We start from the raw sequence: 25,921 nt of genomic DNA on the forward strand, positions 1-25,921 counted from the left end.
GGATGACCTGAGGGTTCTGGGAAAGGGGTGCAGCAGCGCGGGGGCAGACTTGAGGAGGGGGCTAGTTTGTGGGAGAGGGTCCCCCATACTGTTGGAACCTTCTGAAGCTTATGGAGCGGGAGTAGCTTATCCGGAGTGGGGGGCGGCGGTCAGCACCAGGCGCCGGATCTTAGCCAGGTGGAGAGGGTATCCTCATGCCCTACCCTTCAATTTCGAGACTATCTCCCAGAGCCTGGGACTCTGAAAGTATCAACAGAACTGGACTGGATGAGGGGAAGCACAACTTTAGGTTTGGGGTTGGTATTTGGGGGAGTTCTTGGGTATAGAGCATGTCCGTCCAATTTCAACCCTGGGGCTTCTGGGGGACTCCCAGGAGGGGGTTAGGAGGCCGCCAAGGGGTGGGTGACCAGGTGTGGGGCCAGACTTGGTGCAGCCCCAACTTCTTCTGTTGGTTCACGAGGGATAGGGGAGTCAGAAGCAGCAGAGGAAGGGCTGAAAGCGCCGGCTGGCAAGGTCACTGAGTGTTCCCGAAAGTGGGGGGGGGTGGGGGGGGGTGGGTGGTGATCTGGGGGCGAGGTCTGAATCTTAAGCAGATGTATCCCCATTCAGACACCCCCGGCTGAGGGATCCCTGGAGCGCATTTGGGGGAATCCTATCCTCCCCCCACCCCCGCCCGGAGGGAGGCCCAGCCTAGGCTCCCTCCTCCGGGCCGCGGGGGTATTGGAAGTGGGGGATCTCCCATCTCCCCCGTTCCCCCCCAGTTTGGAGAACCCCAGCCTCTGCCCCCCCATAGGTCGGGGCTGACGTCGCCGCCGCATTTCGAGGAATGCCCCTATCCGCCGACTATATTTGGCGAGGGTTTCTAGGAAGGCCCCCCCACTCCAGACCCGGCCCCCGCCCCAGCCCCCACCCCGGGCCGGCGGGCGCCCTCGGCTTCCAGGCTCTCGCCCTCTCTCCCGGGCCGGGGAGGAGCGGCCCAGCCGGCTGGGCCGCCGCCGCCGCCTCCCCAGCACGGCCAACCCCGGGCTGGCCCAGCCCCCGCCCCGGGCCGGCCATAGGGCGTGGGGGGTGGGGAGCGGGGGAGGGTGGGGGCCGGGCAGGGCCGGGCTGGGGTGGGGAGGGGGGGCGGGGGCGCGGCTTTGTGGCGGCAGCGGACCGTGGAGGCCGGGTGCAGCCCCGTCGGCTCCGCGCTCCCGGCTGAAAGGGCTTTTCTACGCCCCCCGCCCATCACTTGGATCTGGTCTGGGTAAGGAGGGTATTTTTTTTTTTCTGGAAGTCCCCCCCCACAACCCGCGGTGAAGGATTTGGGGCTGGGCTCCAATCTAGGCGGAGGCTGCAGGGCCCGCGGGGCGCCCCCCGCCCCGCGCACGCCTCCCAGGAGCCCTGGAAGGCACAAGCCCGGGGAGCCCCCCTTGCACCCCCAGAGGCGGCAGCGGCGGTGAGTCTCCCCTTTTTTTTTTTCCTGCATGGCACCCCTCCCCCGGGCCAGGGCAGGGGCCGCGGCAGGTGGGTGCCCAGGCCCCCGGGACGGAAGGGGGTGCGGGGTGGCTGCCTGGGGGGTGGGTGGCGACGCGAGAGGGGAGGTGGCGGCGGGGGAAGCGCGCGACTCTCCCGGGACGCAGCGCTAGACGCTCGTCTGGGAGGGGATCCGCCGCCGCTGCGCGCCCCCCGAGGCGGCGGGGCTGGGCTCCCCCCCCCGCTCCCGACGCCCCTCCCTGGCTCTGGAGAGGGGCGTGTTAGGCGGGGAGGTGGAATGGGGGCGAGGCAGCACCCCTCACCGCCCTAATGCCGGGGCTCGGAAATTAATGAGGCGCTTTGGAAGCCTCCCACCCCGCCCCCACCCCGGAAAGCCCGTTCGGGAAACTGACTCGCGGCGTGACCCCGATATCCGTGCCACGCGGAGCGCAGGCCGCCCCGCTCGCCCGTCCACGCCCGCCGCACCGCGCCGCTCCACGTGCGCCCGGGGCCGCGCTGGCACAGGCAGAGGGGCCCGGCTCCAGCCTCCGGGGGCCGGGCCCCGGGGACAACCAGAGAAGCCGGGAGCATCGTCCCCAGAGAGTTACCACCTCCCCGAAGTAAAGTTGGCTGCCCCCTCCTTCCGAGGAGCAGGCAGCCATGGCACTGTTGGCTGTAGCTTTTGCTGGACAGGAGTTAAAAAAAAAAAAAAAAACTAGGTTCCGGGGTGCGAATCCGGGTGGCAGGGCCCGAGACCACACCAAGTTGCTCTGGCAAAAGTTAGGAGAAGAAAAAGGAAAAGTCATTTTGATTTGGGGTGGGGGGGGGTGGCGTTTCTGGTTTCTCCTGCTTCTGAGCCCCACCGTGGGGAGCGTTGGAATGTGCCGCTAAGATCCTCTGAGGACACATCCATATTTATAATTTATTTTTAGGAGAAGTTGTGAAAAAGGGAGGGGGTTTAAAATGGGGAGAAAAGGTGTGTGTAGCCGATGGCCTTTCCAGAACCCAGAGGCTAATTGAGCTATTAAGATGGAAATCACTTCCCCCAGTCTGGGCAAGTTGCAAATTTGACTTTAATAAGACAATTAAGGGCACAAACAACTAAACTTTAGCCGCATTTGGGAAGGAGTAGGGGGTGTGGGACCGCAGGAGGCACCCGGCACTCCTTTTGCGTTTCGGCTGATGGACGTTTTGGACGCTGAAAGTCTTCCTCCGAAGATGTCAGGCCCAGCTCTGGGTCTAGGGGTTAGGGAGGGAAAAGATACCCCATGGGGCAGGCAGAAAACCCCCTCCGCTTCTACCAAGCAGTCCTGGCTTTGGGGGAGATCCACTATTATCCCATCATTCCTTCAGGAAAACCCAGTAATGATTCCTTTAATTATCCAGGACTCTCCAAAAATCTGCCTCAAAGGCAGCCTGCCCCACTTGCTGTGTGATCTGTGGAGGGGGACACCTTTCTGGAGAAAGGAGGCTTTGGAGGCTGTGGTCCCAGAATCGGGGTTTTGAGGGCGAGATGAGTTTATGTTTTATCCAACTGGCCCACAAAGTCCCGCTTTTGGGGTCATTCTAGACGGCGAGGGATTCAAACTCCTGCGGCCCCTGTAGCGAAAGGGCAGAGAGAGCTAGTTGCACTGCGAAGGTGGTGGTAGTGGTGAGGGTAGAGAAAAGCTCTGGTGGGAGAAAAGGGGGGAAGTTTGCTACTTTTGGTAAAAGCAAAAGGCGGTGTCTAGATGATCATTTTTGTGTATGTGTATGTATGTGTTCTCTGTTTGTTGAACCTGCTATTTTCAGGGGCCTTTCTTTGGGAGGCCCAGAAGGGTATGAGAAGGTGAAAGTAACCTCCCACCCCACCCCACTGCCAGTGGTTTGAGATGTTTCAGTAGACAGGATTTTAAGGGAATGAGTGATAATATGGGTCGTGTCAAACGGTTTGACACCCTCGAAACAAAACATCACTGAAATCGTGAATTGCAGTTACATTAGATTTGCCTGCTTGCCCCCACATGGAATCGCAGTATCTTCGCAATTCTGTTACCCTGGATCTTAGTTATTTTATAAGGAACTCCGGATAATGTGTTATCAGGGAATTCTTTAAGGCAAGGGTGATGGGGGGTACAAATGTCCCTCCCATTAACCTTATTAAGTTCTGTTAATTTACACACACACACACCCCTACCCTCCAGTTGTAACCTATATGGATTTTCACATATCTTAAGTTTATTTATTTGCAAACCTGGATTTCAATCAGGTGTTCACAGCAGGGCATAGAAAAGGGAGCTACCTGAAAAACTTTTGAACACAAAGTCCCTGATAGAAAATTCGAGTTGAATAGAAATGTCACATAGACACTGATGACATGTGCGCTCCTGGGGCCTTGGCAAAAACCAGTTCTTTACTTTTCAGAGTTCTTTCCCTTTGTTATGGGACACGATGAAACAGCACAATTTTCAGGAGTCCACAATCCCAGCGTGGCTGGGCGATGGGAAATTGTCACGTTGTGAATTGCTGAATCGTCACCCCCATCGTAGTGCCAGAGAGCTGACTGTCAGGTCCTATTTACTTTGCTAAATAAGGACATCTCACCAAATTAGCCTCTAATGATACTTCTACAAATAGGGTGTTTTACGTGAATTAACGAGGCCGGAACACCAAATGTCGCGCCAAGATACTGAGCTCTAATCGCAGTGATGAAGCTGCATGTTAAAATGACTGAATTGTTAAGTGTGGAAAATCTGAATTGAGTGCTGAACGTGAGCCGGGGGCTGCTTTAATGCGAGTATTTGCAACAGGAAAGCCCCTGCTTACACTCAGCCCTCTGAAAGGGTGCATGTAATTATGAATACATTAAGTAAACTGCCCCCCGCAACACATACACACCTCCCTGCCCCAAGCCTGGAAACAGGCATAGTAGTATGGTGAAGAGATTATAAATCAGCACTTTGCAGTGAGAAGTGGTCATTAATTCGGCAAAGAATCACAGTTTCTTTTCATATTCTGACCACTGCCCTCCCCCCTACCCCAACCAATAAGAAAAAAAAATAGCTCAAAGGTGGAACTGCTGAATACATTTCAGTGTTTCTCCTTTTGCTCCCCTGTGTGAAATTTCACTAATCAGATGTCATCCCCACCGCCCCCCCCACCAAGTGGATTTCAAAAACAAAAAATAGCAACTTTGAATTTCAGTCTTAGCAAGACACAAGCTATAGTGACTCCCCTAGGGGGAAAAATGTTTCCATAGAAAAGAATATAGAGTAGCTGGGGTGTGTGTGTGAAATATTTAGAAGAGGGGCTCCAATGAAACGCCTACTTCCTTAAAAATAAAACAGTGAGTTTCTGACTCAAGCCAATGAAAGCTGGAAAAGTCCCTAGGGGAGCACTCTTCTCTATTTGTTGCTTTGCAGCCTCCCACCCCCCTGAGATTAAGAGCAGAAAGAAGAGTCTGGCCAAAGAAATTTACAGCTTCCTAATAGTAGACCAGCTCAGCCTCTTGTAATTGCGATTGCAGAGTAAATACAGCTATTTTAGGCATGAGGATAGAAATGGATCTGATGAAAAGTGAAGGCAAACTTGGTCCTTAGACTTACTTGCCAGAAAGGGCATCCTCCAATAAAATAACCCATTTTCTTTCTGGAATTTTCTTTCTTGCTCAGCATCCCAAACTTGGGAAAATGCAAAGTCCTTTTTGCTTCTCATATGGGGAACAAGGTGAAAGTAAGCACCCAAGAAAAACACCTGTGCAAATACCATAGAAGAAAACGACCACCGACTTTAGGCCTAGAGGTCAAGAAGACTTTTCAGTCAAAAGGGTGCATGTAGAAGACAGTTTGGAAGGAGTGGATTTGGGGTCCAAAATCCGCCCCCCCAACAAATCCTCTTTCCCAGCAACCTCCATTGTAGGGGGGCTGCGTAAATATTTACAAAACTTTCAAGTTTCTGGTTTTACATCATCTTCGTGATATAAAACATTTGAGTTGAAGGAACCCCAAAGCAAACCCCTTTTCTCAGTGTCTCTGGAAAGGCTGCAGCACTAGCATGAATGGGGGGCACACCTTGAAAATGAAAACTTGTGTCGGTGTCCCAAGAAAGCCACTGGCGAAAGGCACTGGGAAGAGGGCGGCAAACTTAGCGTTTGCTGGAGTCTTGGGCCCAGACGGGGAGGGGAGAGCCCCGAGGTGGCTGCGCAGCACGGCGTGAAAATTTTCTGTGAGACGTGCCGAAAACCAGACTCCCTGGTTGGAATAACCTGTGAGATCAGTGCCTGGACCTGTTGGCATCTCTGCCCAAAAACAGCCTGGAGTGCCGCCAGCCCAGGCCTGAACGTGGCCTTGGAGCCACCACCAGAGCCCAAACAAGCCCCAGACAGGTGCTCAGGGGGGACTCTCCTGCTGGGGCCCTCAGGGAGGCACACAGCATTTCTTGGCTGGAAGGGCAGCGTCGGGTTGTGTGTGGGGGCGGGTAGGGGGGCTTAGGCTCTTGATAATAGCCTCCCCAGAGACTGTTCAGGGTTGACTGTCCCAGTTATCAGGTGGCCTCTGTGGAGGGCAGAACCCAACTTTGCTCAGAGCAGGCTAGTAGGTTCCAGGCCCAAGAGCGCTGAGTGTTCTCTCCGCCCTCCCTCCAGGCTGTGATCCTGCCATTCGGGGTGGGCCAAGGGGGACATGGCATGGGGCCAGCCCCAGAGCAGGGACACATCGAAGCTACCGTGCAAGCCACCCCATGTGGCTGTGTTTTCACGTGCCTTCTCCAGCCAGAGGCCGCCCCGTCCACCTGGGGTCCTGAGCCCTCTTGTTTCAATCCGAGTACAGGGAAAACCCACGCCAGGACAAGGCTGCAGCCTGAAAGTGGGGAGAAGGCTATGGCAAGTCATCGAGGGGCAGGAGGGATCGAGGGGGGTAGATGAGGGGCCCTGCGCGTCTGAGCCAGCCCTCTGGGGGTCGGCAAAGAGAGAGAACTGGGTGGGCCCTGCGGGATAAAACATGCAGCAAAGAAGCCTTGGCACCGGGATGCCCCCTCTGGGGGGTGGTGCACCCTGCCCCGAGCCAGCCAATCCCACAGGCCTCCCATTTGGCCTCAGTAACTGGACTCCAGGCCACCAAAAGGCCCGTGGGTTCCTGATTGTATGTCTTCGAATGGCATTAAAAGGTCCAGACCAGGCACTCGTAGGCCAGGCCATATTTAGCTTCAGGTTCACTCGGAGAATATTTTAGGTGCCGTTTGAAAGGCGAGATCTGGGCCCGGTTGCCGGCTGTCACATGGCAAGTGTGGGATGGCTCCCTCACAGGCCTGGCCGGGTGGGTGCTGATGGCCACGGATGCCTGAGTCCCTGCCAGAGCGTCAGGGCCACGCGACACGGTGCCAGGGAGCCAGGGAGCAGCTGGGTCGTGGGTTCTGTGTCCACAGGGCTTTTCGCCCCGTTTTTCGCTCTGATGGTGATAAGGCCACTTCCATTCACAGAACTCACAGAGGCTGTTTTCAGCCCCTTCTTCCCCGATGGCCCAGTATGATATGCCAGCTTGCTGAGCGAGCAACCGCCCCCTCCTGTGTCAGCAACAATGGAGTGGTTAACCCTTTCAAGGCTGGGGTAGGGGGGACGGGGTGCTGACTGGCTAGGGGGAGGGCCCTGTCCCCAGAGACCCTTGGAGATCACACATCCCAGGGAGCCCCTGCCCTTGATTTCTTGAGTCTGCACCGTGGACCTTTGCCATGGTTTTTCCACTCTGGCCCCATCAGTGATAACCACCAGGCTCCCTGACCCAAGCTCTCACCCTTCACTTGTTCATACAGCTCTGCAAATCCCTGCTTGCTAATATTTTCATCCGTGTTTCCGAGTTTATAACTTTCCACATCCCAAAGAAAGGAGAAATGGAAGGATCCGAGATTCACTCAGATTAGTAATGAGGGTTGGGAATAATAATCATTCATGGTCTGGGGGAGATGGCCCCAGGCTTCCTAGACTCACTTGACCTGAGGGACTGATCCTTATCACCTGCCCTGGAATCCCAGATCCTGGTTTTCTGGACATGGAGGAGGTGCATCTGTATGGAAACCGCTGTGTGGAGACCTAGTTAGCCAATTCTTAGCCTTTAGGGAGCCTGGGTGGAGCCACCGCCGTGCACCAGGGAAAGCGTCGGCTTGTCTCAAGTTTGCTGTAACTATCTGCATTTTTTCCTTTTTAGTTTTGGCTCTTGGGGTTCCAAGAGCCCTCACTTCCTGCCCAGCTGGTTGGTTACCGCAGGGAAAATGAGGGACTTTTGGGGGCAGATGTGTTTGCATTCCACTATCATAATGCCCCTAAAAATCCTTATTGCTCTTGCAGTATTCCTCGGGGGTCCTTGGGCCAGCCACGGCAGCTGAGTTTCTCCAGCAACTAAAAGAAGAGAGAAAGATGTCCCCCCCGCCCCCACCCCAAACTCTTTCTGGTCCCCGGGAGTGCTCCCCTCGTGGCATTGAGAACTGGTTGGTGATCACCACGGAAAATAAAAAAGATGCCATCCGCAGATGGTTGCTAAACACGCTTTTTGTCCTCCAGGGTCCGAATGTTGGAGATGAGGCTTGGGGAACGGGATAACTGCGGCTGCTGTCCGCGTGTGCTGTGGGGGTTCGTGGCGGGGGAGGTGGGGAAGAAACAAGTGTTACCTGTTTGACGAGGCTGGTTCACATTTAGCCTGGGCCTTCCAGCAGGGCCTCTGGGCTCCTCACCTTGGCAGAAGCCCTGGACAGTCATGACTGGCTCACCGGCTTCCCCGAATCAGCCCACTTTCCCACCCTCTGCCTCGGTTTCCTACCCTGGCAAGGGAGGGACCACCACCCCCGTGCTCCAGCCTGAAAGAGTTCTCACTTGTATCTGCCGTGTTATCGTGAGTTCAAGTGATAGGCTCAGAAGGCGCTGGGAAAGTGGGGACAGGCATTACACATGGAAGCTGTCTGTGCTGATACTAATACCCGTCGTGCACGCAGAGGCAACTCAGACAGGAGCAGGACTGCAGTCCAACACATGCACAGGTTTCTGCAATCCTGGAATCAGGCAGCCCCAGCTCTGCAGCTCTTGCAGTGTGTCTCCCCCCCTAGGCAAGTGACTCAGCCTCTATGGACTTCCATTGCCTCTCACAGGAAACCCACGTTCTGGGATAGAAGTTTCTCAAGTCTGATAGGCACAGGATTTTAAGTGGTTCCTGGCTAGAGATGTAAATTATTCGAACAGGTATTTCTTTCGTACAGCTGATTTTTACTGTGGCAAGCGGTTGGCTTTCAGTTTAGGGTTCCGGGGAGGAGGACTTTTTTCTTTTTACATCAATTTCTTGCCTGGAGAATCCCCATGGACAGAGGAGCCTGGTGGGCTACACCCATGGGGTCACAAAGAGTTGGACACGACTGAGCGACCAAGCACAGTAAGCATGTAAGATAAAGAGGATGAGTTGCTTGCAAGGAAACATTCAAGCAAAGGCAAGTACAGGTGGCAGAATGGGGCAGGACTCAAGATGATCCTTTGTAAAGTTTCATATGCTTTTTCTTTTGTTCCTGGCTTGTGGGATCTTAGCTCCCAGATTAGGAATTGAACCCGGGCTCTCGGCAGTGAGCGCTCGGAGTCGTAACCACTGGGCCACCTAGGATGTCCCCATAGTCCACTTCTTCAGAATTTGTCTTAGGGATTTTCCGCACCTGTGGAGTTGGTATGCCACTTCCACCCTGTGGTGGGCTCCACCTGTGACAACCTGGGTGCCACGAGTCTCCCCCCGCCAACTCCTGCCCTGCGTGCCAACACCAGTGAGACGCTTCGGATCTCTGCCCCTACACCCACCCATAGCTCTGATTGGTCTCTTATTTTAGGATCTTGCTACCCCAGTGCCCTCTTTCCTGGCCAGGGCACCTCTCTGAGCCTCAGTTTTCTCTGTGAAATGGGGAGAATAGTTACCCACCCCGCCTAGAGCAGTGTGAAGATCCAGAACTCAGTTGGGGAGCTCTGGTGGCTCACAAACAGGGCACAGCTCAGAAGGTGGTGGGCACCAGTGACCCTGGGATGGGCAGGGGCACAGCGGCACCCTTGGCCTGGAGGGGCACTCCTTGGACAGGCTGCTGCCTGGCCCGGCCATCCTCTCCCCGCCCACCCCCTGGGATGGGGAAACAGCGGGCACTGGGTCCCAGCCAGCAGGGGCGGGTCTGGTTTCACTTTCTGCTGTGTCATGGGGTGGGGGGTGGCATCGGGGCCCGGCTGGCCAGCTGGGGCGGGCACCGAGAGGCTGGCGGACAGCTGGGGCCCAGCTGCCAGAGCACAACCTGTGCCCTCGCCCTTCTGCCTGCTGGGCTGGGGGCTGGGGGCTGGGCCCCAGGGATTCCCTGTGAATGCCTCTTACCCACCCCTGCCCCAGTGGGAGAACCCCAAGTGAGAGAAGCCAGCAGGGTGTGAGATGGTTCTTCTAGCCATGAGATCTCCCCCAACCCAGACATGTTCTTTAGCCCACAGTCTTGAGGTTCCTGGAACTGCCGCTATTGATTCTGCATCAGAGTGCTCTGGTTGGATGCCTGCTTCCTGCTGCCTCCACTGGTGCATGCCTCCTGAGGGCGTACTGTGTGCTCGGCATGGTCCCCGGCGCCAGGGATGCCGTGGGAAGCAAGACGGCGCCTGCCCTCCTAGGGCTCCCGGTTGAGTGGTATGGCAAAATCAAAAGAGCAAGTAAAGAGAGAAAGAATCCCACATGATGGGGACAGTTCCACACAGTCCGCTTCACGTCAGCATCTCAGGGAAGGGGCATGTGTACGTGTGTGTGTGTGCACGTGTATGTGTCAGGGATGTGACGACTCCCGGAACACATAGGTCAGTTGAGAACACAGACCTGGGGGGCCAGGTGTCCCTGATTTGAATCTGGATTTTTCCACTGATGGGTGTGAAACCCAAACCAAATTTCTTCTCTTTGGGCCTGAATTTCTCTGTCTCTATAATGGTACCTACAGAGCAGGGCTGCATGGAGGATGAAATGAATATCCGTAAAGAACTAAAGACAGTCGCCTGGCATCGACCGTCTGCTGTCTAAGTCTCAGCCACTGTCTACTAACTAAGCATCATAAACACTCCCTGTCCTCACAGATGACATGAGGCCATCACTGCAGGCTGAGAGCAGCCATGATGCTGTTGAGCCCACTCTCTCCCACTCAGAGCTTTGCCTGCCTCTTCTCTCTAGCCGCACCAGCCTCAGGTAGGCCTTAGCATCTCTTTGTTCAGATGAGGACACGGAAGCTCAGGCAGGTGAAGAGATGTGTCCACGTGGACATATCCACGTGGACACATCTGTGTCCAGCTTAAAGCAGTCTGACCCTGGGTGTGGGGTCGGCTTCACAGTGTGGGCCCTGCTGGTTCAATGCTCCACTCTTGTCATTGAAATTCTGAATAATTTTGGGAATAAGGGGTTCACGTTTTCGTTTTGCAAATTACAAAGCCAGTCTTGCCCAGATCTGACTTCCTCCAAAGCCGGCCCTCTTAACTCCTACCATCAATCTCTCATAGATGGATGGTCCAGAACAGTTTTCCAGTTCATCATTACAGTGTTTAGTGTGGGACTGAAATCCTGGGGTGCATACAGGACTTACTGCGGGGCCAAATTGCCCTAGTTTTTGTTTGATTGTCTGGTGTCCCCATTAGAAGGAAGGCGGGGCAGCTGCCCAGGGCAGGGGGTGAATCATTCATTGCTGAATCCCCAGGGCCTGGCATGTACTAGCTGCTCAGTTAATAATTGTGAAATGAAGCAAATGAATGGCAGGCCGCTGGATCTCCTGAACTAAAACAGATTTAAATGACACTACGAAGAAAGCAGGTCAAAGTGGTGGCCATCCTGCCCTGGCTTCTGGACAGTCCCCTGAAGGGTGTGGAGGCAAAGGTCTCTTCCCTCCCCAGGCGGCAAACCTGAATGCCAATGCCTTGCAGCAGATTACTGTTTAAACAGGTTCTGGGACTTCCCTGGCAGTCCAGCAGTTAAGACTCCATGCTCCCACTGCAGGTGGGTTCCATCTCTGATTCAGGAATTAAGATCTACATGCCACGTGGTATGGCCAGAAAAACCTGAAACAGGCTCTGGTGGGGACTTCAGAGGCAACACAACTGTTTAAAGAAAACACAGGCCTGGATTCCTGAGCACCAGTTATTGGAGAAGATACCATCTCAGCCAAAAGAATATTGTAATTCTGGGCAGGTTCAAGTCCCAGCCAAAGATCAGGGGGTACAGTTTCCTGGACTGCTAAATGAGAGTTTGGATTTGGCGGGGGGGGGGGGGGGTTCAAGTTCCTCTTTTCCTCAGAAATTAGAGTTTTTCTACATTCTTACAGTTCCAAATTTGCTCCCTTAAAAAAAAAAAACAACAACTTAGTTTTACTAACAAGCAAAGAATCATCTGAAAATCCTTTAAGAGATTTACAACAATAATTAATGTGTTTTGGGCGAGCTGTTTTCACAGGCTCGATCTCTATCGCTTCAGATAATCGGCATATGAAGTAGAAGTTACTGGTCTCATTTCTAAATAATATCGTAACTGCCAGCATACACTGAGTGTTTTATATGAGCTAAACTCTTCACATGTATGAAGTCTTGTTGCATGAGCAACATATCGGGAGGCACTTTACTGCCTCTGGCTTCCTGATGAAGCAGCGAGCTTAGAGAGAGGAACAGACTTGTCCAAGGTCACACACCCAGTGTGTGATGAGCCAGAGTTCAAGCTGGAACCTTCCAGATCAGGCGTCAGCAAACTTCTTCTGGAAAGGGCCAGATACTAAATATTTTAGACTTTACAGGTCATACAGTCCCTTGTCAGAGCTACTCCACTCTGCTGTTGTAACAAGAAAACAGCCAGAAGCATTAAGTAAATGAGTGGTCCTGGCTGCATGTTCCAATAAAACTTTATTTACAAAATCAGGAAGTAGGGTAATTTTGGCCCCACAGACTATATAGTTCACCTCCCCTCCGCGTTCCAGACCCTAACACCTGCCTTCCAGTTAGGAAGCACCTGGCCCTGGCCACATTCTTCCTCACCGTCTCTCCCTACCTGTGAGGCGACTTAGTCATGTCTCAGAACAGAGCCCGCTGGGCCTTGGGAGAGGGTCAGTTGGCCTCTCTTTCCTTGGGATTATGAAGCTCTTGGAATTTACAACTATTAGGACTTACTAGTGACTGCCATGATCGATCGCCATGGGGACTTTAAAACTGTAATTTTAATAGCTGTTAAGTGAGTAACTTAAAGAGGAAAGTGTTAAAAGAGTTTTAGGAAAATACCTCAATGGGGCACTTTGGCTGTGGAAGGAACTTCTCTTTGGAGAATGCATTTCTCTGGAGTTGGCAAGAATGGCAACAGGAGGGAAAATGTTTTAAGGCAGAAGAAGGTAACGAGAAGGGGAGATGGGAAGAGTGTGTGTGCACGCGTGTGTGTGTGCAGAGAGAGGGTGGAGGAGAGAGGTTTCCCAAAGGCAGGAGGCTGGAGCCCGTGGATTCCTGACAGGAGAAGGGGTTGGGCAGGGAGACATGACTTTTTTCCCCAACAGCTTTATTGAGATAGAATTCATTTACCACATAATTCAACCATTTCAAATAGTACACCCCCCAAACGGCTTTGCGTATGTTCACAGAGTTGTGCGACAGTCAACACAATCAATTTTAAAACATTTTCATCACTTCAAAAAGAAAACCCTGTCCCCTTTAACAGCCCACCACTCCCACCGAATCTTCTAACCCCCTCCCCCATCCCCCACTCCTAAACAATCGCTAATCTCCTCTTCGTCTCTATAGATTCGCCTGTTCTGGGTCTTTCATACAAAGGAAAGACATATTTCATACGGAATGTGACCCTCTGTGACCGGCTTCTTTCACTCAGCGTTATGTTCTCAGGGTTCGTCCATGCTGCAGCCATATCAGAACATCATTCTTTTTCACGGCAGAATCACACCAACATGGCTTTAACAGAACTTTGTCATGAAGGGGAATGCAACATGACTGAGAAGGCGGCAGGCGGCGGGGGGCCGGGGGCAGGGGGCAGGGGGGCACGCATCCCTGAGGAGAGAACAGATACGGACCTGGCAGCTCCTCCTGTTCTCTGTGGGATGTTCAATGAATGCGTGAATGTCCATTCATTGAATTTCTTAAGCTGTTGTTTAGTCATTGGGGTCACAAAGAGTCGGATACGACTGAGTGACTAACACTAACACTTCAGTCACTCAGTCCTGTCTGACTCTTGTGATCCCCATGGACTGTAGCCTACCAGGCTCCTCTGTCCATGGGATTTCTCAGGCAAGAACACTGGAGTGGGTTGCCATTTCCTTTTCCACAGGATCTTCCCAATCCAGGGATTGAACCTGCATCTCCTCTATTAGCAGGCAGATTCTTTATCACTGAGCCACCAGGGAAGCCCAATTATCTGAGTACTTATTATATTACTATAAATTATAAATTTGGGGGGCTCCAAAATCACTGCAGATGGTGATGCAGCCATGAAATTAAAAGATGCTTGCTTCTTGGAAGAAAAGCAATGATCAACCTAGACAGCACATTAAAAAGCAGAGACATCACTTTGCCAACAAAGATCCGTCTAGTCAAAGCTATGGTTTTTCCAGTAGTCATGTATGGGTGTGAGAGTTGGACCATAAAGAAAGCTGAGCGCTAAAGAATTGATGCTTTTGAATTGTGGTGTTGGAGAAGACTCTTGAGAGTCCCTTGGACAGCAAGGAGATCTAACCAGTCAATCCTAAAGGAAATCAGTCCTGAATATTCATTGAAGGACTGATGCTGAAGCTGAAACTCCAATACTTTGGCCACCTGATGCAAAGAACTGACTCATTAGAAAAGACCCTGATGCTGGGAAAGATTGAAGGCAGGAGGAGAAGGGGACAACAGAGGATGAGATGGTTGGATGGCATCACCAACTCGATGGACATGAGATTGAGCCAGCTCTGGGAGTTGGTGATGGACAGGGAAGCCTGGTGTGCTGCAGTCCATGGGGTTGCAAAGAGTCGGACACGACTGAGCGACTGAACTGAACTATAAATTAAGAGGCTAAGTATGGGGCATGAGCTGTAACCAACAAGACAGACACAGTTCCTACTTAGGGACAGGAGAGGAAATCATAAACCAAAGAGGAAGAAAACACTTTATATTTGATTAAAATAATATAGCAACAATGGCAGGAAACAATTACAACACCAGGTCTGAGTAAATCCTTGCAAATATGGGGTTTACAAACAGCATAACTTAATGCAAGGCCTAACTCAGAATTGTGGCAATCTTCCCCTCAGAGTGACTATGGAAGCAGCACAGCCAGGAGAAGTCTCTGGAAGAGGTAAGTGGCTCTGGGTTTTTTGGGTTTTTTTTCCTGCCAGCGTTTTCTACCCCTCCGAGTAAGAGACAGTATGCCCAGTGGGAATATGGCCAAAGATGGCTGCATATAACACTGAAGCCTCAGCTACAGTAATGGGTCCAAGTGTAGACATATGACTCGATATGAAAAATCATAGCAGCCCACTTCTGAGCTGGGCTGCAGTGCTTGGTCCACGTGTGATCACGTAATCTAAGCAGGGCCAAGGCAGGATTGTTTTAAGTAGAGCTGGGGAGAGGATTGCTTTTCCCACCCACTCACCAGCATCCAGAGCTACTAGTGACCGCACAGACTGAGGCCAACATGGAGGAAGGGAGGAACACGGGATGGGATGGGGGTTTGGGGAGGAAACAGAGAGACTGGCGCTGCGTTCTGTCCCTGGATCCAAGAGTGACTCAGCCTCTCTCGTCCTTCAGCATGGTTACCTGAGTAATGAATCCCCCATCATACCTCAGTAAGATCAGCTCTGGTTTCTGTATGCACCAGAGCATCCCAATTCAGGACCTGGGAACTGTTTGTTCCTTCTCATGGACTGTGTGAAGCTAAGCAGGGTAGGTTATCCTCAGAACTCAGTTCTCCGCCTAGGTTTGCCTTGCTGTGTTTGGGAATGAGAGATTTCCCCTGGGGCCCTCTCCATCTCTGCCCACCACCACCAGCCTGCTTCCAATTAATTTACCACTGAATCAGAGCTCAACATTTATTCTTGGACTTCAAGTCCCAACTTCTTTCTGCTTGCCTGCATCTCTGTGACCTCATTCCCAACACACATCCACTTCTCCTCACCGGGCTCTCCACCAAGGACGGAGCCTGCAGCTTGTCCTGGCCTCTGCTCCAACGCCCACCACGTTAATGGAATGACATGTTCTGCCTGTGAGTGGTGACCTTGAGCCTGGAGCCCAGGTCTCACTCATCTCTGCACTCCAGTGGCTGGCATGCAGCAGGTGGGCAGCAAGTGCGGGAGGCAGGGAAAGAAGGGGAGAGAGGGTCGCTCCTTCCTGCTGATTCAGGTCAACCAGTGTGTTAAGTTCTATACGTGTTTCCTCTGCCAGATACTCTTGCACCAGGCGGACACACAGCTCATGCCCTCATCTCCTTTAGGCCTCTCCTCCAAAGTCAGTTCTCTGATTTCCTGTACTGCAGTTGCCAGTGAACTGCATTCTCCCAGACCCCATCTCGATCCCTGCTTTTCTCCGTGCTTTCTTGTTCCCTTCTACCACCACTGGTCTTTTTCCATGCTCTATTTATCTACTTTCTCTCACGGAAGTGTCAGCTCCAGGTGGGCAGCTATCTTTAATTTCTTCTCTGCTGTGTCCGCAGCGCCTATTAGATGCTCACTAACTGTGTGTGGCATGAATTCACCATAACCACCTTACCAAATTTGTTTCTCCCTATGCACTTCATATGGTTCAGGTGTGGTCGTGTGACCTAAGCAGGACCAATCCAGGATTGATTTCAGTGGAGCTGCTGAGAAGATTGCTTTTCCCACCCACTCTCCCAGCATCCAGAGCTCCCTGTGACTGGTGAACTGCATTCCATATGTTGATATGGAGAAGGAAGTGCCACTATTCTTGCCTGGAGAATCCCCATGGACAGAGGAGCCTGGCGGGCTACAGTCCATGGGGTCGCAAAGAATCAGACAGGACTTACTAAGCAACAAAAATGCAATTCATGCATTTTACAGGTGCTGTGAGTGTCAGCTGATGTGTTAGGTTCCTAGGGCGAGTTATTACAAACTGAGTGGCTTGATACAACAAAAATCTATCATTTCCTTATTGTTATAATTATTAAACCTATGACTTCTGCAGGCTAGGAGTCCAAACTTGGCAGGGACACACCCCGCCCAGGTGCTCCAGAGGAAGGTCCATTCCTTGCCTCCTCCAGCTTCTGGTGGCTCCAGTACTCCTTGGCATGTGGCCACATCACTCTAATCTCTGCCTCTGTCTTCCTGTGTTCGTCCCTGTGTGTCTGTCTCTGCTTCTCTCATAAAAGGATGCTTGTAATTGCATTTAGTGCCTATCTGAATAATCCAGGGTAAATTCCACCTCAAGACCCTTAACTTAACCGCAGCTTTTCCATATAAGGAAACCTGTAAAGGCTCTGGGAGAGACGTGGACATACCTTTGCTCGCTCTAGGAGTCACCATTCAGCCCTCTATATTATTTGCTTAAAGACCAGAAAAGCAAAGCTTTCCCACCACCACTTCATTGGCCTGACAGATATGTGATGAAAAGAGTATTATCATCATATTACCTCGCTCCCGTCAAGTGTGGAAATGATTTTTTAAACGCCATTTTCTGTGTTTTTAATTATCCCAATTTTCAAAAATAATACCATGCATATGGTAAGAAAAACAGTACAGAAACATGGGAGATACAGGAGCCCCTTTGCAATTTTCCTCTTAACTCCAGTTTCACTTTTTAAATGTAATCACCATATGCAGTCTGCATAATCTTCATAAATTTTCTAAGCATATTCGAGAGCACACACTTGTTTGGCTTCTAACATTAAGAACAGTGGCGGGGGGCTGGGATGGCTTATATCCTGAAGGCACGACAGCCCTCTGACCTACCAGAAGCTTTCTAAGGACTTCTAGCAATGCACACTTAACCTGTCCCCTACTGTAAGCACTTAACTCCAGGATTTTAATGTTATAGATACTCTCTGGTATCTGTCCAGCTATACACCATTGGATACACTCCTAGACGTGGGATTTCCAGGTCAATGTGTACATTTTAAATTTCTACAGCTATTGCCCAGTGCCATTCACCAAGGTGGTGAAATTCACACGCCCATCAACAATGCACAGGTGAGGGTGTCTGTTGCCAACACCCTCGCCCATCCTGTCAAGACAGCAGCATGTCAGATCTCAAACTCAGGTAAGAGGACTTTCCATGTGGGCCTGTGGGGTGGGCATAGCCCGTGAGGTTTTCCCTGTAGCTGTCTGAGGCACTGAGCTGCTCAGAGCTCTCGTTTAGGTTTTATAAACAAAGACAGAGTCTGGGGAGGTGAGCCAGAACCATGCAGTGAGGCGCATTGTGCAACTCAGTATTTATTTCTTTAGCACAGCTAGAACTTAAATATGGTCAAAACATATTCTCCTTTTAATTTACACAAACAAATATGTTCCCGGGCTGACACCTCCGGTGCCAAGTTTCTAGGAGAAACGAAATTCTACTGTGAGATGAGAAACCACCAGGGAGAAGATGAGGGTGGAAAAGCCACCACCGTCTGCTTCGCACGTCCGAGCTGGGCTTCTCAGAGGGGTGTTTCAGAACTGGGCTGCTGCCTCTTGCTCTCTTTCTGTCTTTGTTGCAGATAAACCTGCCAGTAATTTCAGCAAATGAAACGTGGAACATGTAAAGGCCAAATGATGGAAAACACTCCGGTTTTAATAAAAGGAGGTCTGCTCGGCTGGGACTCCTCTGTCCTGCTAGTCAGGAGATGCAAAGATTTATCCAGAGAGGGGCTGATGAATTGAAGAAACAGAAATGAGGCCAATGTGAGTTGCCTTTCAAGAGCTGTGCTAATATAAAACCAAGCAACTTGAATTTATTCCAAGAGGGGATTAAAGCAACATGTTATTTTGAGTGATTGCTTAATTTATTGAGCTGTGGCTAGATCGGTAATGAAATACAGCCCTTGCAACTGATAACCTCTCGCTGTAATTGAACTTCTACAATTAAGAAATATTTTCTGAGAGTTTCTCTGGAACAGCTCAGAATTTTTAGTCTCTGTAGTCCGGTACTTTTGAGCACTTATTTTCTGGGCAAGTTTTCCTTTCTTTCTTTCTTTAAGGAGTGACAGGCTGATGTTAATAAGGAAAATAAGCAGCATTTTATTGAATGTCTTGTGTATACCAGGCACTTAATATACATTATCTCTAGTCCCGACCACAGCCCAAGGAAGTCATTCTTATTTGTCCCTGTTTTATAAAGATGAGACTCCTAGATGTTAAGTGATTTCCCAGAGTGGTGGTGTCCAAGATGATAGCTACTAGTCACTTGTGGCTATTTCTGTGTAAATTAGTTTAAAATGTTTTAATCTAAAATTTCACTGCTTAGGTTGCACTAATAGCTATACAGGGCTAGTGACCACCACATTGGATGGTGCAGATATAGATCATTTCGATTACTGCAGAAAGTTCCATTGTTCAGCACCATTCCAGAGGTTTCCTAGGTAGAGACAGGCAGTGCTAGGTTTCAACCTCAAGCTAATGGGCTTTGAAGGCAGCATCCACCATAGCCCTTGTTTCCTTCTCTTCCTTTGGCTGAGAAGGAAGGACTAGAGCAGTGATTCTAAACCCTGGCTGCACATTAAAATCACCTGGACTCTTATGTAATATCCTATCTGGCTATTTTAATGACTATACTCCAGATAGGCAAAATAGCTGTAAGACTGAATTATTTCCTTTATCAATGTTTTATTATCTGTTAACTATACTGACTTTCTAAAATTTTGGTGAATTGAACATTAAAAAAAAAAATTACCCGGACTGGAACTTCCCTGGTAGTCCAGGAAAGCATGGATCTGCCCTCTCGATTTGGGGAGCAAGGCAGGGGGGCACTGGGTTCGACTCCTAGTCAGGGAACTAGATCCCACATGCCACAACTAAGACCCTGCACAGCCACATAAATAAAATTACCTGGACTGCTTTTTAAAAAAATGTTAGGGTCCCAGCCCCAGAGATTCTGACTTAATTGTGATTGAGAGGGGTTTTTATAATTCCTCATGTGACTTAAAGGTGCTTTGTGAATTAAGAGCAATCAGATGTGAGGCTCCACACACGGGATCGTGAAAGGCGCTGGCTCATTTGCCGTGAGAATGTGATCCCTTGTGGACCACAACTTGGGCTTCTCTCAGAGCCACTTCTAAACCTCCTCATCAGAGACAGGCTCATTTCTGAGGGGAAGACTTAAGTGCTTTCCCACACGCTTCCTGCTTGATGGGAGATCCAATGGGGAGCTCTGCTTTTAGAAACAGGCTCTGTCGCACGGTCATGCAAGAAAAGAGATGTGGATGTAAGATCATAGAGATGAAGTGAAAAACCTGGAGTCCCCAGTCCGAATGGGAAGTATTGGTATTACAGAATAATAGACTGGTATTACATTTTGCCTTACAAAATAAAGCATGTGTTTCCTGTCCCTGTCCACTGAAAAGGTTTGACGTAACGGGCAATTCAGGAACAGTGAGCACTCGCAGAACCCACATTGTGGTCTCTAAACCCCACTTCTAACTAGAAGTGATGTGTGGAGAGAGGGCAGACCCCAGGTCTGAGCAGGAAATGTGGAGGATGAGCCTGAACAGCTTGGCATCCAGGTGGCTCAGAAACTGTCACAGACTTAAGGGGACTTGTCAGAAAGGAGTCAGGAAGACAATGTGAAGAGATTCCCACTGGCCAAAGATGGGACATTTTGAGCATCGGTAAGTATAATAACTGCAGTGGAAGAAAATGGGTTATGTATGTCCAAACCTGTAAGTTCACAATGATACTTAGAAAAACAGGAAAACATAAACTCATTTGTCATCTTTGGAGGATGTTGGGACTGATGTGTTTTTTTTTTTTAATCTCAGTTCCCAGACCAGGGATTGAACCCAGGCCCTGGCAGCAAAAGCCTGGGATCCCAACCACTAGGCCACCCGAGAACTCCCTGGGACCAGCTTCTTAGTTTGAAAACTGTCAAATAAAGAGGAAAGAGTCAAGCATGTATCCTTTCTGGTATGAGCCATACTTTACAGGAACCAAATGGCTGATTAGGAGAGGTCTCTTTATAGGCATATTCCAGCTAACCAAGACAGAAGAATAGAATTAGTAGGCCACCATTTTCAACCTCTAATGGATCTAGACAGCAGTCATCAATGGTTGCTAACATCATGAAGGGGGACAACCACAAATTATGTGTCTTCAAATAGAAATAGGAAGCATCCACTAGGAAGCAGTCATACACACACAAAAAATAACAAACATGAGTCTAAGTGGACTTCTAGATCTAACTACTGATTTATAAGAAATATAGAGCAGAGAGGAACAGGTATTATATTATGTTGATATAATGCCAGCTGCTGCTGCTGCTGCTGCTAAGTCGCTTCAGTCGTGTCCGACTCTGTGCGACCCCATAGACGGCAGCCCACCAGGCTCCCCTGTCCCTGGGATTCTCCAGGCAAGAACACAGGAGTGGGTTGCCATTTATTTCCCGAATGCATGAAAGTGAAGTCGCTCAGTCGTGTCTGACTCCCAGCGACCCCATGGACTGCAGCCTACCAGGCTCCTCCGTCCATGGGATTTTCCAATAAGCAAAACCCAGACTGGCACACTCTATAGAACAACCAACTCAGTTTTCTCAATAAATAAATTGCAAGAGAAGAAAAAGAGAGGGGAGGAGATCAAGAAAGAGGTAAGAGGTATGTGAACCAATCATAATGTATGAGCCATTTTGTATGAATGATTTTAGCCAGCTGTAAAGAAGATAGTTAATGAGACAACCAGAAAATTGGGAACAGTGGATATTTTCTGATTATTAAAGCATTATTCGTTTTAGTATGGATGACGGCAGTAAAAAAAAAAATCCTTATTTTTGGAGTCATTAAAATATTTGCAGAAGATATCTGGAATTTGCTTGTAAGTATCTAGGATGAGGAAGGAGGGGAAGGGGGGTTATAGATGGAACAAGGTTGGCTGAGACTTGGTGATTATTGAAGCTGGGTGATGCACAGCTAGGGTTACGGTACCGTGTACCTGTGTGCACTTGTGTTATTTGTTTGACTTGCCTACCCATTGCTGGCATCTCTGAGGCAAGCCTGGGTAGCAGGTTTGCGATACATCTCAGTGCATGCATGTGTGCACACCCTCTTGTGTCGCCATGGCAACCAGCGAGGTGAGAAAGCAGCATCCAAAAGGTTCCTGTCCACATGAGGATCAAGCCAGGCTGCTGGCGTTACGCTCGGCCCATCATAGCTGCTCCCTTTGGAGAATTCCTAGGCAGATCTTCACAGCCCTACTCCCTCCACCACATCCGCCTCCTGCACTCCTTTGCCATCACTCAGGCCTTCCCTATGTGCCCCCTGAGGAAGCAGAGGCCAATAAATGGAGAGAACAAGACCCTGAATCAGTTCCAGGCTCAGTTCTTCTCCACTTACTGGCAGGACTTTTCACCTCCCCGAGCCTCAATTCTCTCACCAGTAAAATGAGCTTGATACAACCTCAGTGAACTCAACAAATCTTTATTATGGGGAGACAGTGGCAAAAAGGACCTCGTCTCCACCTCATGGAACTAGACACCTGAAGGTGAAAGGCAATCAGGAGTATGTACTGTGATAGAGCTATGACCAACATAAACAGCATACTAATAAGCAGAGACATCACTTGGTGGACAAAGGTCTATATAGTCAAATCTATGGCTTTTCCAGTAGTCACGTATGGATGTGAGAGTTGGACCATGAAGAAGGCTGAGCACTGAAGAATTGATGCTTTTGAACTGTGGTGTTGGAGAAGACTCTTGAGAGTCCCTTGGACTGCAAGGAGATGAAACCAGTCAATTCTAAAGGAAATCAGTCCTGAATATTCATTGGCAGGACTGATGCTGAAGCTCCAGTACTTGGACCACCTGATACAAAGAGCTGACTCATTGGAAAAGACCCGGATGCTGGGAAAGATTGAGGGCGGGAGGAGAAGGGAACGACAGAGGACGAGATGGCTGGATGGCATCATCAACTCAATGGACATGGGTTTGAGCAAACTGTGGGAGATGGTGAAGGACAGGGAGGCCTGGCGTGCTGCAGTTCATGGGGTCAGAAAGAGTCAGATACGACTTAGCAACTGAACAACAACAAGGGACTTCCCTGGTGGTCCAGTGGTTAACACTGTGCTCCAAATGCAGGGGGCTGGGTTCGATCCCTGGTCAGGGAACTAGATCCCACATACTGCAACTGAAAGTTCGCATGCCACGTTGAAAATCCCAAGTGCCGCAACTAAGACCCAGAGCAGCCAAAAAAAAAAAAAAAAAAGAGTATGTACTGTGATAAAGTACATATTTAAAAAACTTTTTTGAAAACTGGCAGTCACTAGTTAGGAAACACCGTAACTCATTTTTTTCTTTGACCCTGCAGCTTGTGGGATCTTAGTTCCCCGATGAGGGATCGAACCCAGGGCCCAGGCAGTGAGAGCACCAAGTCCTAATCACTGGGACCACCAGGGAATTCCCATAACTCTTAATCATAATGTCATACTTCTTAATCTTACTTTTTGTTAACCAAGATATCCACACTTTGCAACTTGAGAGTATCCAGCTATGCCAAACCCATAGGATACTTTTACTTAACTGAGTGCTCATAGTTCCACGAAGTAAGTACTATTCTTCCAACTATTTTATGGAGGAAGTGAGATACTTGCCCGGGGCTGCACTGTGGGTACACGGCCCTGCCTTCTTTGCTCAGCCCTCTGCATTGATTCGGTTGTGAGATGCAGCAGCAGGGCCAGGAAACCAGAACTTCCAGGAGATGAAAAGCTCACCAGGTCAAACTCCATTTTGCAGTTAAGGAAACAGTGGCCCAGAGAGACCAAGTAACTTACTCCAAGCCACACAGCAAACTGGCCGCTTGACCTGTGTCCAAGCTGCTTGGGGAAGTCCCACATGCTAAGGGAGGCTGCTTCCTGCCCCATTTCAGCCTGTCCCAGGGTGGGGTGACCAGTCATCTCGGGGTTTCCCAGGACTGGGAACTTTAGGTGCTTAAATCAAGAGAGTTCAGAGCCAACTGGGATGAGTCAGTCACTCTGTCTCACAGCGAGGCATCTAAAGGGATGTTTTCTAGGACGTGAGAACCAGCGCCAAGTCCCCACAGAAGTACTGGGGTTTCATGCCTTATAAAATTAAAACTGATTATTAATATCTAGGCTCCCCCACCCCAGCCAGACTCCCCACCCACGGGAGGCAGGGACTGGTATGTAATGCACACTTCTGTTTTACAGCCCCTGATTCAACGGTGACACATGAATGATGCTCAGTAAACAGTCATCAGATGGACCGACCGACCAGGCTATCACCACCTCTGACTGCGCCTCCATCTGAAGTTGCAGAAACCCTCTAGAGCCACCGTGACCTCCAGTTCCCATTTCAGACAGGCTGACATCCTCGATGTCATATGATAGAAGGTGACTCCAGAGAGACTGCCGACAAGGCTCCTGGAGGGAGCTATGGCAGACGAAGGGGTGTGGTTTTTCTTTAATTATTGTACCTGTTTTGTCTGTTCTTTCTTGGCTCTGTTCACATCCCCACCCCAGCGCCAGTGCAGGAAGAAAAAAAAAAAAAAGAACAAAAACAAAACATCGCAGAGTTTGAGACAAGATAGCTGGCCCATTCCCTCTCTGCTTGTAATTAATGCTGAAAATGACTTGCCTTGGCCACAAAGGTAATAATAAAGTCAGGAAGTCTGATTATTTGGCTACTAATTTCCTTCTAGGTTTCCCCACCTCCCTTCTCCTTTCCTTAAATTAATTCCAGAGTTCCTCCAGATTTCTCGTTGCTAAGCTATAAAGTTCCAGGTTTCCCAGCGCCCATGCTGATTGGCAGGGAGGTTCCAGGCGGCTCCAATCAGAGGCAGGCTGCTGAAAGGAGCATCCACATTGCAGCTTGCCCCGGGGTACTGGAATTTTTTCCCTGATGTTATGAACCATCAAAGTCTTTCTCTAACTGTACAAAACCTGTTTTCTTGATCTCGTCTGCCTCTCTCTCTCGGTGTGCAGGCTACTGGGGGCACACCAGAAGTCCTGGAATATCCCCCTGTTCCTGGAGGAATAGAGAGTCCCTGGGTTGCCAGGTTTGGGGTCAGTGAAAGAAATGCCCAGGGTCTGTTCATGGCTGACCAGAGATGACAGCGTGGTGTCCTGCCACGGCCTGGGGGCTGCCTCAGACCTCGCCTGTCTGACCTCTCTCGTGCCATCTCTTAAGCTTGGTGGAAGGCTCAAGGGGGTTGAGGGAGAGTAGAAGCCACTGCATGTAGGGTTGTTCAGGGGCAGAGGCTGCATTTGTAAAGATGTTAAAACAGGTCGATGGGGACTTCCCTGGTGGTCCAGTGGTTAAGAATCTGCCTTGCAATGCAGGGGGTGCAGGTTCGATCTCTGGTCAGGGAACTAAGATCTCACTAAGTCCATGTGCCACAACTACTGAGCACGGGCACCACAGTGAAAGACCAGATGCAGCCAAATAAAAACATGTAGATGGCAAGGGCACCTGGGATCTGGTGTTTCACCTCCAGCACACTGATACAAGCAGCCACCCTAAACTAAGTTCCTACTGTGCGCCAGAAACTTTTATTTTTTAGAACCACTGTATTGAGGTATGGTTGACATACAAAAAGCTGTCTACATTTAATGTATACAACTTGAGTTTGGAGATAAGTATACACCCGTGGCATGGAGAAGGCAATGGCAACCCACTCCAGTACTCTTGCCTGGCAAATCCCATGGATGGAGGAGCCTGGTAGGCTGCAGTCCATGGGGTCGCTAAGACCCGGACACGACTGAGCGACTTCACTTTCACTTTTCACTTTCATGCTTTGGAGAAGGAAATGGCAACCCACTCCAGTGTTCTTGCCTGGAGAATCCCAGGGACGGGGGAGCCTGGTGGGCTGCCGTCTCTGGGGCAGCACAGAGTCGGACACGACTGAAGCGACTTAGCAGCAGCAGCAGCAGCATACACCCGTAGGACATAGAGAACAGAGTGGTGGTTGCCAAGGCGGGTGTGTGGGGGAGAGATGGAGTGGGAGGTTGAGGTTAGCAGAGGTAAGCTTTTATATATAGAATGGATAAACAAAGTCCTACTGTATAGCACAGGGAACTATATTCAATATCCTATAATCAGCCATAATAGAAAAGAATGTTAAAAAAGAATATATATCTATAACAGAACCACTTTGCTGTACAGCAGTAATTAACACAACAGTGTAAATCAAATGTGTGCTAAGTCACTTCAGTCGTGTCCGACTCTGCAACCCTATGGACTGTGGCCTACCAGGCTCCTCTGTCCACGGGATTCTCCAGGCAAGAATACTGGAGTCGAGTGCCATGCCCTCTTCCAGGGGATCTTCCTGCCCTGGGGATTGAACCCACATTTCCTGCAGCTCCTAAATTC

The 25,921-nt window shown here is 50.2% G+C and overlaps 1 long non-coding RNA gene across 5 annotated transcripts; it reads left to right on the forward strand.

Moving 5' to 3' along the window:
• Positions 1 to 1,100: 1,100 nt before the first annotated feature.
• Positions 1,101 to 24,225, forward strand: LOC133238263 (uncharacterized). 5 transcript variants are annotated; one of them, XR_009733493.1, is made up of 7 exons: positions 1,101 to 1,246; positions 14,719 to 14,762; positions 17,545 to 17,674; positions 18,114 to 18,297; positions 19,956 to 20,219; positions 20,370 to 20,514; positions 23,761 to 24,225. It is a non-coding gene; the product is annotated as an uncharacterized LOC133238263 (long non-coding RNA). The 5 variants fall into 5 exon arrangements; XR_009733495.1 differs by lacking the exon at positions 19,956 to 20,219 and having other exon boundaries at positions 1,101 to 1,438; XR_009733496.1 differs by lacking the exon at positions 20,370 to 20,514.
• Positions 24,226 to 25,921: the final 1,696 nt, after the last annotated feature.

Source organism: Bos javanicus, chromosome 25 (genome assembly GCF_032452875.1).
Source record: "Bos javanicus breed banteng chromosome 25, ARS-OSU_banteng_1.0, whole genome shotgun sequence".
NCBI lineage: Eukaryota > Metazoa > Chordata > Mammalia > Artiodactyla > Bovidae > Bos > Bos javanicus.